Consider the following 16,572-nt stretch of genomic DNA (forward strand, 5'->3'; position numbering starts at 1 on the left):
CTAGCATTTAAACTAATGCCTTCTAACAGCGACCCAGCTTTAATGTTGATTTCCAATGAGCTGGACATACAGCCAACCAAATCGGAACTCAGTGATGCCATTGATTCCCTAGCCAGCGGAAAAGCCCCTGGGAAGGACAGCATTACCCCTGAAATAATCAAGAGTGCCAAGCCTGCTATACTCTCAGCACTACATGAACTGCTATGCCTGTGCTGGGACGAGGGAGCAGTACCCCAGGACATGCGCGATGCCAACATCATCACCCTCTATAAAAACAAAGGTGACCGCGGTGACTGCAACAACTACCGTGGAATCTCCCTGCTCAGCATAGTGGGGAAAGTCTTTGCTCGAGTCGCTCTGAACAGGCTCCAGAAGCTGGCCGAGCGCGTCTACCCTGAGGCACAGTGTGGCTTTCGTGCAGAGAGATCGACTATTGACATGCTGTTCTCCCTTCGTCAGATACAGGAGAAATGCCGTGAACAACAGATGCCCCTCTACATTGCTTTCATTGATCTCACCAAAGCCTTTGACCTCGTCAGCAGACGTGGTCTCTTCAGACTACTAGAAAAGATCGGATGTCCACCAAAGCTACTAAGTATCATCACCTCATTCCATGACAATATGAAAGGCACAATTCAACATGGTGGCTCCTCATCAGAGCCCTTTCCTATCCTGAGTGGTGTGAAACAGGGCTGTGTTCTCGCACCCACACTTTTTGGGATTTTCTTCTCCCTGCTGCTTTCACATGCGTTCAAATCCTCTGAAGAAGGAATTTTCCTCCACACAAGATCAGGGGGCAGGTTGTTCAACCTTGCCCGTCTAAGAGCGAAGTCCAAAGTACGGAAAGTCCTCATCAGAGAACTCCTCTTTGCTGACGATGCTGCTTTAACATCTCACACTGAAGAATGCCTGCAGAGTCTCATCGACAGGTTTGCGTCTGCCTGCAATGAATTTGGCCTAACCATCAGCCTCAAGAAAACGAACATCATGGGGCAGGATGTCAGAAATGCTCCATCCATCAATATTGGCGACCACGCTCTGGAAGTGGTTCAAGAGTTCACCTACCTAGGCTCAACTATCACCAGTAACCTGTCTCTAGATGCAGAAATCAACAAGCGCATGGGTAAGGCTTCCACTGCTATGTTCAGACTGGCCAAGAGAGTGTGGGAAAATGGCGCACTGACACGGAACACAAAAGTCCGAGTGTATCAGGCCTGTGTCCTCAGTACCTTGCTCTACGGCAGCGAGGCCTGGACAACGTATGCCAGCCAAGAGCGACGTCTCAATTCATTCCATCTTCGCTGCCTTCGGAGAATACTTGGCATCAGGTGGCAGGACTATATCTCCAACACAGAAGTCCTTGAAGCGGCCAACATCCCCAGCTTATACACACTACTGAGTCAGCGGCGCTTGAGATGGCTTGGCCATGTGAGCCGCATGGAAGATGGCAGGATCCCCAAAGACACATTGTACAGCGAGCTCGCCACTGGTATCAGACCCACCGGCCGTCCATGTCTCCGTTATAAAGACGTCTGCAAACGCGACATGAAATCGTGTGACATTGATCACAAGTCGTGGGAGTCAGTTGCCAGCATTCGCCAGAGCTGGCGGGCAGCCATAAAGACAGGGCTAAATTGTGGCGAGTCGAAGAGACTTAGTAGTTGGCAGGAAAAAAGACAGAGGCGCAAGGGGAGAGCCAACTGTGCAACAGCCCCAACAAACAAATTTCTCTGCAGCACCTGTGGAAGAGCCTGTCACTCCAGAATTGGCCTTTATAGCCACTCCAGGCGCTGCTTCACAAACCACTGACCACCTCCAGGCGCGTATCCATTGTCTCTCGAGATAAGGAGGCCCAAAAGAAAAAGACTTAAGGGATTTTCACCACTTAGAGGAATACTCACCATTTCACTTTCATTGCTGTTGGAGCTATGTAGAGGACCTCTGAACTGCATTGGGAGACTTTCTGGGATACTTTGTCAAAATTTCACGAACACTCGAGCAGCATTTATTCCAGAAATTCTCTGAGGACTTCACCCGACAAGAGTAAGTGCTTTGCTACTCCATCTTATTTGACAGCCTAGAGGAGTGATCAGGAGAAAGGGAGTGCTTGGTCATGGCTATCTTGCTAGGGGTCCCCTTTGGATGAGTGGAGGCCAGGCAGAGCAGCACCGGCTGCTGCAGGAGAGAGGGCAAGATGGGATCCTTCCCCTGCCCCCTCCCCTGTGGGTACAGGGCATCTCTCCTCCTCCCTCTCCCTCAGTCCCTGAATCATGCTGCTGTGTGCCAGCCAGCGCACTTCACATCTTCAGTGCGTGTGGGTACAAGAGCTGTACTGTTGCACAAAAATGGGCTCTAGTGAGCATTGCAGTGCTAAACCTGCAGGTTTCTGGTTAGCACTCCAGGTAAATTCAAATTATGGTAATCAGCAATTGGGACCAAAATTGTCTGTTACGTTGAAACTTTCAAACAGGCTATTCTCATTAGCACTGCACCCATTTTGTGCCTGTTGTTACTGTTTGGCCAAAATAACCTGCTGTGACCTTGTGCGACAGTGGAACATGAGTCATAGCGAGTCGGTCGCACGTTTTGCATCTCTCCTGATCCTTATTTCCATTGACTTCTCTATTTTGTCTCTTCCTTCTCCAAAGAAAGAGACTTGCACGTATACAGTGCCTTTCACAACCTCAGGATGTCTTAGATGACTTTACATCCAAAAAAAGGAAACATGGCAACCACAAACCACTGCAAGCTCCCACAAACAGCAATGTGATAATGACCAGATAATTTATTTCTGTGATGATGGTTGAGGGATAAATAGTAAACAGGACCCTGAAGAGAATTCCCCTGCCCTTCTTTGAATATTGTCATGGGATCTTTTACACCCACCTGACAGTACAGGATTAGCAACTACATTGAAATGAACATCAGGCTTTGTTTACATGAGTCATATCCGACTTGAAACGTCAACTTTGCTTCTCTCTCCACGGACGCTGCCAGACCTGCTGAGTATTTTCAGTACTTTGTTTTTATTCCAAGTGCAGTAAAGTACTTTTTCAGCTTCGAAATGGCATAGCTTTCAGAATTTAAAAATTGCTATTTTTTTTTTCAGCAATTACAAGCCAAAGGTGTTAATTTCACCCAGGTTTTGGTTCCACCATGAGTGCAAGAAACCTCCTGATTATTCACCCAAGTGGCTATTTTTCATATGTGATCTTCAACTGAAAGTTGGCTGGCAGTTCAAACGAGGAGCATTGCCTGTGCTCCTGTTCTTACCTGGCATTCACACCTGTGCACTTTCTAGGAAAAGGTCAGTAAATAATAATCAGCAATGTTAGCCCTGGATGATTTTTTTACACCTCAACAGAATGTCTTTCAAGACAGATTTAATATCCATTCCACCCATCTAATTTTGTAAAATGTCAGAAAATCAAAGTCTATGTCGGTAAAATTGGTCACCAGCAGCATCACAATACTGGCTGAAGTGCAAAGTTTCTGACGAAGATTCGCTGACCTGAAGCCTTAACTCTGTTCTTCTCTCCCCAGGTGCTGCCAGATCTGCAGAATATTTCCTGCATTTTCTATTTTTTTAAATTGTTAAAGTAAATCAAGCGCAGTGTAAAAAGGAGATGCTGATTCACTATCAACCCATTTTAAGCTACTAGTGATGCCCAGTTTCACTCCCTAATGTGTCATGTATACAACTATTGGACTCAAATATTTATGCTAAAATTGGTATGTGGATTGTGCACTTTATTGAACAACTCTATGTAAACATTTCTATGGACATTTCTTGTTTGAAACTGTCCACAGCTGCTGTCACTCTTTACCTGCCACTATTCATTTTGATGCCTTTCGGTGATGCTCTAATGTGATTCCCAATAGTAATTTGATCACTGACCTGTCACACTCAACATCTTAAACACAGATTGTGCATTTTCATCAGGCAGTTAAAGACTCTGGCCACTTGGTGGTGCTGTATTATCTTCCCCCAATTTTCCCCCACCCCCCCCCCCCCCCAAAAAAAACATCCTGCTGGATGAAAATTGGTCATTTTTTTCTCAGTAATTGAAATTTCTAATGTCCAAGTTAGGGGTTTAAACAAAAAAAATGGGGGCGGGGGAGGGGAAGAGATGCACCCTCTGCAATAACCTAGTGACATTTGTCCATTCAGTTGATTTCTTTTGTGCCTTCGTTAAAGTTTTTACTTTAAAAATGCCTCCTCCAAAAGCCTGGGCATGGGCTTGATAATTTTTTGCAGAGCTCGAAAGCTGATTTCACATTGTACAGCATGAGCATGCACAGCAGTCTAGAACACATCATAAAGGGCCAGTAGCTGAATGGCTGGAATATTTTTCTTTAATTACTAGCAAGAATATTTTTGAGGAAAAAGAATAGAAATATTCCCTGAACAGAGAAGTCCTCAATGGAGTACAGCACCAGAGAGTCCGAGGGATGGAGATGCACTGACCTTTTTAAAACTGTATTGCATTTGTTAAAAAAAACGTATAAAGGGCAAATGGTATTCTGGGTTTATATATGGGGCATTGAATACAAAAGGGTCTGAGATAAATCTCTGAAATATTAGGCTGCAGCTAAAGTGAGTCCACAGGTGCAATGCTGTTTAGACATCCTATTATAGAAAGGAAATTGGAACCATGGAAAAACTGCAGTGTAGACTTCTTAGGATGACACCAGGGATGAGTCATGATGAGAAATGAGGACTTTCTGAATCAGAGAATGTAAGAACATAAGAAATAGGAGCAGGGGTGGGCCATACAGGCCCTCGAGCCTGCTCCACCACTCAGTAATATCGTAGCTGATCTTTGACCTTACCTCCACTTTCCTGCCAAATCACCATATCCCTTGATTCCCTTTAGAGTTCAAAAATATATCAGTCTCAATACGTAATGACTGAGCCTCCACAGCCCTTTGGAGCAGAGAATTCCAAAGATTCGCAACCCTCTGAATGAAAATAATTCTCTTCATTTCAGTCCTAAATGGCCAACCCCCTATCCTGAGACTATGCCCCTTCATTTTAGACACAACAGCCAGGGGAAACAGCCTCTAGGCCTTCTCAGAATCTGATATATCAGTGAGGCTGCTGGTTGTCCTAAGGGAGTGATCTGCCTTCCACAGGACCACAGGGAAGCAAGATGTCACAGCAGAGCTGGAGGCCTGGGACTAGGGGCAGGCCAGACCCTCACTTCATCGATGCCAACCTGGATCTAATGCTGGAGGCTGTGAGAGAGAGAAGGAAAGTCCTCATCCCAGAGGGTTGCAGGAGGAAGCCATCTTGTCGTGCAGCAGGGGCACCTCTCTGGTCAGTGCTATCCCCCTGTTAACTCCTTTGCCTCCTTCTCTCTTACCTCTTGATCGTCCCCTGAAGAGCTGTCTCCTTCCACTATCCTCAAGGTCCACAGCTGTCTGGAGGGCCATGTCATGGAGCGCAAAGCAGACCATCACAATGACAGAGACCATTGCAGGAGGGTATTGGAAGGCACCACCCAACCAATCCAGACACCGGAATCGCATCATCCAAAATCCAGTGGCCTGTTCAATGGTTGACATGCTGAGAAGGTGGCAATGGTTGTTTCACCTCTGTGCCTCTGTCTGGGGCTCCCGTAGAGGGGTCAGTAGCCATGTCTTCAAGGGATATCCCTTGTCACCTTTGATCCATCCAAGTACTTTCGGGGTTGGAGTAGAGATCTGAGGCAGCCTGAACTGCGGAGGATGATGGAGTCATAATGAGCTCAACAGGCAATTAATTGGATCCGTGCCAAGTTGCCATTCCCTGCCTCCCAGCGTTCATTTTAAAAATGGCTTTGCATTCCGGAGGCGGTAGGTTCCAGTGCCGACCTCCAAGAACACGGCCTTCAATTCGCGCTCACCCCCGCACTCAGCAGGCTTTAAAAATCCAGCCCTTTATGTCCTCCTCACAGCTTACTATCCCACCTAGCTTTGTATCGTCAGCAAACTTGAGTACATTACTCTTGGTCCCTTCATTGAAGTCATTGATATAAATTGTAAATAGCTGAAACACCAGTTCTTATCCTTGTGGCACCCACTAATAACAGCCTGCCAACCTGAAACATGACCCATTTATTCCTACTCTCCGCTTTCTGTCATTTAACCAATCCTGTATCCATGCTAATATATTATCCCCAGCCCCAAGAGCTCTTATCTTATGAAACAAAACTTCAAGGGGGGAATGTAAGTAAGTGTTCAAAAGTCAAAAATTTTTGATAAGCCAAGCAATGAAAGATTATTTTCACTTGTTGGTAAGTAGCTAACGAGGAGGCATAAATTTCGGATTATACTAGATACACAAACAGAAGTTAGAATTTAGGATTAGTACAAGGGGGGAAATTAGAAGTAATTTTCTTCATGCAAAGGCAAAACAATATCATGGGTAGCTATTGAAGTGGAGTCTAACAGGGAATTGTAGCTTAACACTTTAAAGAGGAAACTATTGAAAGGTATAGGAAAAGCTCAATGAAACAGGATTAGAATAGATAACTCTGATGTGGAGCAAGTACAGTGGGTTGAAGTAGCTGCCTCATGTTGAAATTTCATTGATTTATTTTGATGAAGCAGTCTAGGACTACACGTTTAATTTGTAATGTGATTTCTAGCCCCTTCAGTGATTTTTCCTTGGATGTGCCCAATTTGCTATGGTTAAAAGTTTGCAAAAGCCTCGCTGCATAATCTTCGAAACCTACTTGTATTCTAGATTATCACTAGCCCCAGTTGCCCAAGGCTGTATTCTTTTAGTTTGTTTTTGTTTCAAAGGCAAATGACCCTACCTGCATCCATCCACTAAGGGAAATTGTGTAAGGCTCCAGTGGTAAAATTAATGTTTCACTCAGTGGAATAAATGAGTGTAAGGATCACAGGGTAGAGATTGTCTGCTTGTTGATGTAATGTTAATAACTGATTTGGCCCATTTCAGAGGTCAGAACAAATTATATTTTTCGAGGTCTATGTCTTAAGTAATTATAGGTTCCAAAATGAAGAATCCCCCTGTTTAGCCTTTGGCTTGCAAATAATGCTGATAAGAAATATAACTGTGAACAGCACAGTAACAGAGACAGTGACACCATTTGTAAACATGCCATTGCCAATCATATTGGTTGGTTTCATAAAATAGCGTGAAGACTGATCAGACACTACAATTAGTGAATTGGTGCAAATTGATAGATTGCTGTCAATTTGAAGAATTCAACCAATTCAATTATGGAAGTTGAGCCTCAGAAAAACATACCCAGTGTAGTACTGTAGGCTGACACCTCAGTGCAGCACTGAAGGTGCCGTCTTTCAGATGAGACATGAAACCAAGACCCCTTCTGCCGTGTCAGGCAATGTAAAACTCCTGTGAGACAATTTTGAAGAAGAACCAATAAGTTCTGGCCAACATCTATCCCTCAGCAATGTCATTAAAACAGATCATCGAGTGATTACCTCTTTGTGGGATCTTGCTGTGCCATATTTGCTGCTATATTTCCTATGTTACAACAATGGCTATATTTCAAAAAGTACTTCATTGGCTGTAAAGCACTTTTGGCACTTTTTGAGGTTGCGAAAGGCTCTAAATAAAGGAAAGTCTTTTTTTCCATAGAGGATGGTGATTTCAAGCCATTATTGCATGGTATTGCCAAGTGCTGTTCCCAGTGACCAGGTCCAACCTAGCATGTAATAATTAACCTTTCAGCACTGACATTAGGAGCATAAAATGTAACATTTTTTTGTAAGATAAATATTGTTTTTTTTTAATTGATAAACCAAGGTGAAAGACCTCAACTCATACTGCATGATATCACTGAGGCTAATGTGAGGAAAAGGTAAAATAAATCAAGACGTGTTGGTTAGGTTGTGCCAAACTTGGGTTTTATAATGTTTTCACAACCAGGAGGTGGAGTTCCAGTGTTCGGAGGTCCTGGAAAAGATAGTGTCTTGAAAGAACTTTATCTAATCACATTGTTACGACCAGGTGGTGAGGGGTGTGGGTGGTCCCTGCTGTTCAACTTCCACCTGATCACAGCAAGTGTTTTTGTTATTAGGGTTTTAACCCTTTGTGTTTTATTTGGCAAATAAACAGACAGTAACAGGTTTTCTTGTAGGTTTAAAACAGAAGATTAATTATTTATTGAGCAATATGCCTTATGCTGAAATTGTCGCAACTGCATCCACTCACACATTCACTTGCAGCCACGCACACAAGAAGAGGCAGATAGAGAGGAAAAGGGGTAAGTGGTTTGAAGGGAGGTAGGGTTATAGGGTTCACAATAAACCGGTTGAATCTTCTCGGAGGTCAGTTTCTCTTTTGGTGCAGGCCTGGGGTGTTTGTAGATTTCTCTGGTTGTAATTTTCAGTTTGAAGATAGGGGATCACTTTCAGTTCTCTGCGGCATAAGTTGAAATGTAGAACTCTCAACAGGGACCTTCCTTTTGGCTGGCAGGATTTTCTCCCAATGCTCAGCTGGACAGGCTTTGATGATTTGTCTGGGATGTGCCTCTTTTTTGTTTTTTTTCTCTTTTTTTCTGTCTCTTTTTTCTCTTTTTCTCCCTCTTTTTTTTCTCCTCTCTTTTTTCTTCTCTTTACTTTCTCTCTCTTTTTTCTCTATTTTCTCTCTTCTCTCTCTTCTCTCTTTTTCTCTCACTCTTTTTCTCTCTCTCCCTTCTCTCTTTTTCTCTTTTTGGAGGAACCAATGACATAGGTAGAACCAGAAATGATGTTCTCTTTAGAGAATTTGAGGAGTTAGGGTCCAAACTAAAATGCAGAACATCAAAGCTAATCATCTCCAGATTGTTACCTGAGCCACACGCAAATTGGCACAGGGTCAAGCAGATTAGAGAACAAAATGCGTGGCTCAAAGAGTGGTGTGGGAAGGAGGGGTTTTGATTCTTAGGACTTTGAGAAGAGGGAGCTATTCCATTGGGATGGGCTTCACTTGAACCGGGCTGGAACCAGTGTCCTGGCCAATCGCATAACTAGGGCTGTGGGCAGGGCTTTAAACTAACAGGGTGGGGGGTAGGGTTTGGGTAAAGGGAAATTTAGAAATCCAAAGAGAGGTCAGGGCCTTGGAGCAGGATAGTGATGTGGTTAACTCCCAACAGAATGGGACAGGAAGGGACAGAGTTTTTAAAAAATTGTACATTGGCAAATAAGGTCATTGCAGGGAATAGAGGTAAAAAAAATTGAACTCCCTTTATCTGAATGCATCAGGCATAAGTTAGATGAACTAATGGCATGATTAGAGGTAAATTATCTAGATCTAATTGCCATTACTGGGACATGGTTACAAGGAGATCTAGGTTGGGAAGTAAATATTCCAGGGTGCACAGTATTTCGGATAGACAGACAGAATGGCAAAGGAGATGGGGTAGCCCTGATAGTGAAGGATGGCATAAGGACATTAATAAGAAGGGACCTGGCCTCAGAAGATTATGAAGTAGAATCAGTTTGGGTGGAAATTAGGAATAGCAGGAGTCAGAAAGCACTGGTGGGAGTAATTTACAGGCCCTCTAACATTAGTTATCTTATTGGACAGAACATTAAATGGGAAATTATTGAAGCATGTAAAAAAGGTATTAATTGTGGGGGACGTTAATCTGCATGTAGACTGGGACAATTAAATTGGCAACAGTGGTCTAGAAGATGAAGTTGTAGAATGCTTTTGTGACGGTTTCTTGGAGCAATACGTTGCAGAACCAACTAGGGATAAAGCTATCTTGATCTTGTATTGTGTAATGAAGCAGGGTTAATGAGCGATGTCATAGTAAAAGATCCACTGGGAAACAGTGATCATAATACCATTGAATTTCATATTAAGTTTGAAAGTGACACATTTCAATCACAAGCAAGAACCTTAAACTAAAAGCCAATTACAAAGGTATGAGGGGAGAACTGGCTAAGGTTAATTGGGTAAATAGACTGGAAGGTATGGCAGTAAATGAACAGCGGGAAACATTTAAAGAAACAATTCAAAAGAGTTCAAAAGAAGTTTTTAGAAAAAACTTGTCCCGAAAGACCCATCCGTGGCTCACTCAGGAAGTTAAGGATAGTATTAGACTAAAAGAGGCTTACAATGTTGCAAAAAATAGGATCAAGTCTGAGGATTGGGAGTGTTTTAGAAACCACCAAAAAGTTGATAAGGGAAAAGATAGAATGAGAGTAAACTAGCCAGCAATATAAAAACAGATTGTAAGTCCTTTTATAAGTATATTAAAAGGAAAAGAGTAGCTAAAGTAGACATTGGTCCCTTAGAGGCAGAGACAGGAGAAATCAACATGGGGAATGAGGAAATGGCAGAGGCCTTGCACAAATATTTTGTGTCTGTCTTCACAGTAGAAGACACAAGTTCTGTACCGGAAATAGACAGTAACCTAGGGGCTAAAAAGCGTGAGGAAATTAAGGATATTGATATCAGCCGAGAAAAAGTATTGGAGAAACTTAAGGGACTAAAATCTGGCTAGTCCCTGGGACCAGATGAGCTACATCATAGGGTTCTAAAAGAGATAGCTGCAGAGATAGTGGATGTGCTGGCTATGATTTTCCAGAATTCCTTAGATTCAGGAATGGTTCCATCAGATTGGAAGTTGGCAAATGTTACGCCACTTTTCAAAAAAGGAGGTAGAGAGAAAACAGGGAACTACAGGCCAGTTAGCCTAACATCAGTCATTGGGAAGATGCTGGAAATTATTATTCAAGAAGTCTTAACATTGCACTTGGAAAAGCCTAGTATGATTAGAACAAGTTGGCATTGTTCTACTCAAGGGAGATCGTGTTTGACAAATTTATTAGAGTTTTTTTAAGGATGTGACTAGTAGGGTAAATAAAGGAGAACCAGTAGATGTAGTATACATGGATTTTCAAAAGGCATTCGATAAGGTGCCGCATAAAAGATTAATAGGCAAGATAAGGGCTCATAGTGTTGGGGGTAATATATTAGCGGGGATAGAGGATTGGTTAACAGACAGGAAGCAGAGAGTGGGTATAAAAAGGGCATTTTCAAGTTGGCAGGCAGTAAATAGTGGGTGCTGCAAGGATCAGTGCTGGGGCCTCAGCTATTTACACTCAATATTAATGACTTGGATGAAGAGACAGAGAGTAATATATCGAAGTATGCTGATGATACAAAGCTCGGTAGAAAGGTAAGCTGTGGGGAGGATGTAGAGAGGCTGCAAAGCGATATAGACAGGTTAAGTGAGTGGGCAACAAGATGGCAAATGGAGTATAATGTAGGGAGGTGTGAAGTTGTTCACTTTGGTCGTAAAAATAGAAAAGCAGAATATTTTTTTAAATGTGTAAAACTGGTAAGTGTTCATGTTCAGAGAGAGTTGGGGGTACTCATACAAGGAATACACAATATTAACATGCAGGTGCAGCAGGCTATTAGGAAGGCAAATGGTATGTTGGCCTTTACTACAAGGAGATTGCAGTACGGGAATAAAGAAGTCTTATTCAAATTGTACAGGGCTTTGGTGAGACCGCACCTGGAACACTGGGCTGAATTTTACCGGCCCCTCGACGCCGCGGATCATATTGTGGGTGTCGGTAAAATGTTGCAGGGAGAGGCCCGCCTCGACCCGTGACGTCGAGAAGGGCCCGCTACATATTAACGGCGGAGGCGGGACCTCAGTGTGGCCCCCCCAACACATGGCGGCGGCACCACAATCAACATATGGTAATGGTTACTTACCGATGCAGATTATGCAGCCCGTCTCTCCACCGACACTCCGGATTTTTTTGTTGAACGGGCGGCAATCACATGACGTCCTATTCACAATCTGAAAAGCCAGCGGATCCTCACTCTGCATTACACGGGTCTAACTCTGCATTCTTAAAGGGAGGAGGAAGGGGGGAATGCAGGGGTCTTGCTCTTCATTCTGAAAGGGGGGGGTCTGGGATTACTGGAGGGAAAGTTGTGCTGGAATGAAGGGAGTTACCGTGTACCATCCCTCCGTTAACAGTGTACGCTCTGTATTTGTTAGGGGGCGAAGGCACACTAGGCACCCTGTGTGTGGGGAGGGTGCCAGAAAGAGCAGGAGCATTAAGATTGTATAGATGGTGGGGGCAATCGATTCCGCTGGTAGGATCTTGATGTGGACATATTGTGCCGCTCTGAATGTTGGCCAAGATGGGCAATGCCATGACACGCCACATAGTTGATCCAAGAAAGCAGCTGATGTTCCCATCAACACCAATCCAGGCCCTGTTGGGAACCTTCGAATACACGCAGGGTTCAACTTTATTTATCACATGGAAATAGGTATGGCTCATCCTACGTTGTGTTATCCTCTGCATGTGAGGATCCACATGCGCCAGAGGCAATACCAGCAGGCAAGTGCGATGCACGTAGAGGCTCCCGGTCGTGAGCAGCAGCCCCCAAGGGGAGCCCGCCATTACGGTTGCCATGCATTTACAGGCCCCACATGACATGCCATCGGATGTCAGAGCACCGGTGTCGGAGGCGATTACGCATATAGAGAGGGTGGTGACACGTCTCTGTGCCCTGCTCAAGGATAACCTGCAGCCCATGGGCTCCAGTGGACATCCTATGCCTTTGTTCCTCATAGTGGCAGCGGTTCTCACACCTGACTCCTCTGCAGCCTTTTAGGGACCCACCAGAGACCTTTGTGGGGTCACACAGTCAGTAGTGCACTGCTGCATCAGGGAGGTCACCAATGCCCTGCACCGGAGGGCCAGTGAGGATGTCCGCTTCAGGACGGACTCTCACAGCCAGGCCCAGAGGTTCTGGCACCATTGCCAGAGAAGCATAGGTTGTAATGTTCATAAACTGCACTCATGTGGCCATCAGGCCTACTGCCAGGCTCCCACCTGCAGACGTCGCCATTAAAGGAGCCCTCTCAATCTAGGTGAAGCTGGTATGTGATCACCGCAGATGCTTGCAGTGAATGTGTGACCACTTCTCAGGCAGCTGCCATGACACCTGCCAGGAACCGACATGAGCTCTGCAAGCCACACATCACCCTCGCTCACCTGCTGTGCACCAGTCCACATCTGCAGCATCCCTGTGTAAACCATTAGAGGCAGCAGCTGACTGAGCCAATGTCCATGTCCCTGCAGCCGTGGAGACGCTCATGAGTAATGGTGGCATTGCGATGATATTGCATACGTTGGCTCTCCTGAAGAGTCAGCGGTGCAAAGGGATGTGACATTGGTGCTACATGCTGGCACACATCATTCACACAGAGAAAAGGACACACGTGTTGGTGAGGAACATTTAGTTAAAGACATATTTACATTGCTGTGACAACCGTGCATTCCCATTTGGGTCAGTGTGTTCTCTGTAAACCTCTGTAATACCTTTTTATGGTCTCTTTATGTCTCATGTCCTGAAATGTGCAAATTTAGGATTATTCACCCAGGTGCAGCATGCCTACCACAAGGAATGTTACACTTGAGTGGGAGAAGAGGATCGCAACTTCACAGGACACTGGGACACAGCAGGGTAAGTATGTGGTGGCAAAGCGGAAAGTGCTGGGGTCACTCAGCAGGTCAGGCAGCATCTGTGGAGAGAGAAGCAGAGTTAACTTTCAGGTCTGTGAACTTGGATAAGTTAACTCTGCTGCTCTCTCCACAAATGCTGCCTGAATTTCTGCAGCAGTTTGTGCTTTGCTGCCAGATTGACAGCAGCCCCACTCTTCAGTCGTCAGGTAAGTATTCTTTGACAGCTGTCAGGAAGCAGGTGCTAGGGAACTTAAAATAGGGCCGCAGCACCTGCTGCACAGCCGTCAAAGGGTTCCTCACTGCGCCGAATGTCCCACCTCTTCCCAGTTTTGGTCTCTACATTTAAGAAAGGATATACTTGCACTGGAGGCAGTGCAGCGAAGATTTACTAAATTGGTCCCTGGGATGAGGGAGTTGTACTATGATGAGAGGCTGAGTAAGTTGGGCCTATATTCTCCGGAGTTTAGAACAATGAGAGGCGATCGAATTGAGACATACAAGATTCTGAAAGGGTTTGATAGGGTAGAAGTTGAGAGATTGTTCCCTCTGGTCAGGGAATCTAGAACATGGGGACACAGTCTCAGGATAAGGGGTCAATCATTCAGGACTGAGATGAGGAGAAATCACTTTCTGGCAACCAGAATTGGTCTTTCTACAATTGTAATTAGTGAGGACGTAAGGGTTATTATAGAAAAAATCATGGAGAAATAGATAGGAACTGGACTTGGGACTCCAGCGAAGTTTCTGACAAATGGAGGGGCATTTGCCAGTGTCGTGTTCAGAGACATATGTGAAAACATGAACATTATGGTCATGAATACTGCAGCTGAAAATCCTTTCAGCAATGGACTCTGTGAAAGAAATCACACAGTGATCAATGAAAAGCTGCATAAAACTTTAGCTGATCAACCAAACTGCAAGTTGACAACATGCAAAGAATTCACTTCAGATGGTTGGAGGGTATAGTCCCTGTCAGTTAGTCTTTGGGCGAAATCCCAAATTGCCTTCTGTGCTGTGCAGTAGTCTTCCTGCTCTAGATGGTACTAAAATTAGGTCCATTTTTTCCTACACATTTGAATGTTTTACATGCAGGGAGTTGAGCTTTCATCAAGGCTGAGGTCTCAGAGAAAATTCAGAGAGCTCTGAGATATTGTACAAGACCATTCAAGACAGAATTTAATTCAGGAGATTTGGTGTATTATAAAAGAGAAGGTCATAAGAAATGGAAAGGCCCTGGTAAGGTCATAGGTCATGATGCTAAGACAGTATTAATCAAACTGAGGTTCATTCTGCACAATTGATCAGAATGAATTACGAAATCTCTAAATGAGGCATCTAGTCCTTCAAATGTTCAAGTGTTTTGTGATGGAGGTCCTGAGAAGCAGAATACAGTAGATCAAGGGCTGCATAGTGATAATGTGAGAGATCATGACACAGGAGAGAGCTATCACATCGAAAGGCCAATTGCCCAAAGTGGGTACGAGTGAATTCCAGAGGGGTCTAGTGAATGGAGGGATGTGACAATTCTGTGATGTGCAGGTAAAGCTACTGACACATTTAAATATTGGTTGAATGTTCAGGTTGATGGCCAAGAAGCAAGATCCAAGAACTGGCAGAATGGTGTGAAAGAATGAAGAGTAAGAAAGCACGGTGCAAGCACTGATAGTGGATCCAGAAGTGACCCTTGCATCAGAAAATGATCATGTACTGGAGAGTTAGTGCAAGAAGGAGATCTTGAGTAGTAGTCCTGGCAGACATAAAAGTGCAAGTAGAGGCCATAGCTAGAGTAGATTACGCAATGTAATAAAGGCAACAGAAGAATCTCAGAAGCAGATGTCCTCAACATCATAAAGTTTTGGTGGCTGTTAATAACTTTGAGGATAAACTAATAAGGAGCAAAACAAAGGCAATTAGATAGTTGGAGAGAAGTTTGGAGTTTATTCTGAGGTATCAGATAAGGGGCAACCAGCTTTGCCACACAGGTGGATTGATACTGAAAAAGTCCTTGCAGATGGGACTTATAAGGCTAAAGCGAGGCTAGTTGTGAGGAGTTTTGAAGAGTGACTGGGTGATACAGATGTTCGAGTGGATCCTTCCACAGCTGGAAAAGAAATCTTGAAAATCATTTTAGCTCTTTTGGCCACATATTCATGACAGTGTTGATCAATTGAGATAAAAGCTGTCAAAAGAGGCAGCAGATGCAGGAGAAAATCTATGGAAACCAAAGAAATGTGCCTATGGCCGGAATGGTGCTTTCAGGGTGTGGTATTTGTCAGCGTGACCTGTTTGCTGTAAAAAGGCTGCGTTCAACTAAAAGCAGATTCCGCAATGTTTTATTGGTATCATAAAGGAAAACTTTGAGTCATCTTCATGATGCCTGTTGATTTTTTTATGGAGTGGGGGTTGAAATTTGAGAGATGCGTTATAAATAAGGTTAGAATAGAATTTAAAATTGGGAGTCAGGCTTGTGGGGGCTTTCAATATATTGGTTTAGATATTAAGCAGAGTAGGCCTTGAATAACTTTAAATCAACAATCCTATTTAGAGAGTGTTACTCCCATCCCAGTTGATCATGCAAGGTCCTCACAGAAAGATGATGATGTATCTAAAGAAGTGACAGAGTAATTGAGAAGCTTCTTCAGTCATTTGAACTGGTTGGGCATTCAGACAAGACCAGATGCTAGTTTGATGTGTTGAAATTGGGTACAATAATGAAACACCCTTAAGTCGAGAATGTTAAGGGCCAATAAAACATTTTAAAAATTAAATCTGGAGAAATGGGTACTTACGTTGCCATCCTTAGGTGAGCCAAAGAACATGAAACTGGTCATTTTAGCAATGCTTCATGTGCTAATCTTCCTGATGGGTATTCTGGTACAGCTGATGTCTCATATTTCTAATGGGTGAAAGTGGCGTCCTTTAACTTGGAAGCTTAGAAAATAAAAAGGGTTGTTAAAAGTATTTTAGAGGCTGAAACACTGGCTCTTAAGGAGGCAGTGGGTATGGGATTCTATTTGTCAAATATTCTAGGTGAGATTCTGTACAATGGGCATACTAAAGATAGTATGCCCATTGAATGTTATGCAGATAATTGTTCATTGT

The 16,572-nt window shown here is 43.9% G+C and overlaps 1 long non-coding RNA gene across 2 annotated transcripts in view; it reads left to right on the top strand.

Moving 5' to 3' along the window:
* The window catches only part of LOC137383285 (uncharacterized), a 160,428-nt gene that overhangs the window by 66,856 nt on the left and 77,000 nt on the right, over nucleotides 1–16,572 (top strand). The window lies entirely within an intron of this gene.

Source organism: Heterodontus francisci, chromosome 24 (genome assembly GCF_036365525.1).
Source record: "Heterodontus francisci isolate sHetFra1 chromosome 24, sHetFra1.hap1, whole genome shotgun sequence".
Lineage (NCBI taxonomy): Eukaryota > Metazoa > Chordata > Chondrichthyes > Heterodontiformes > Heterodontidae > Heterodontus > Heterodontus francisci.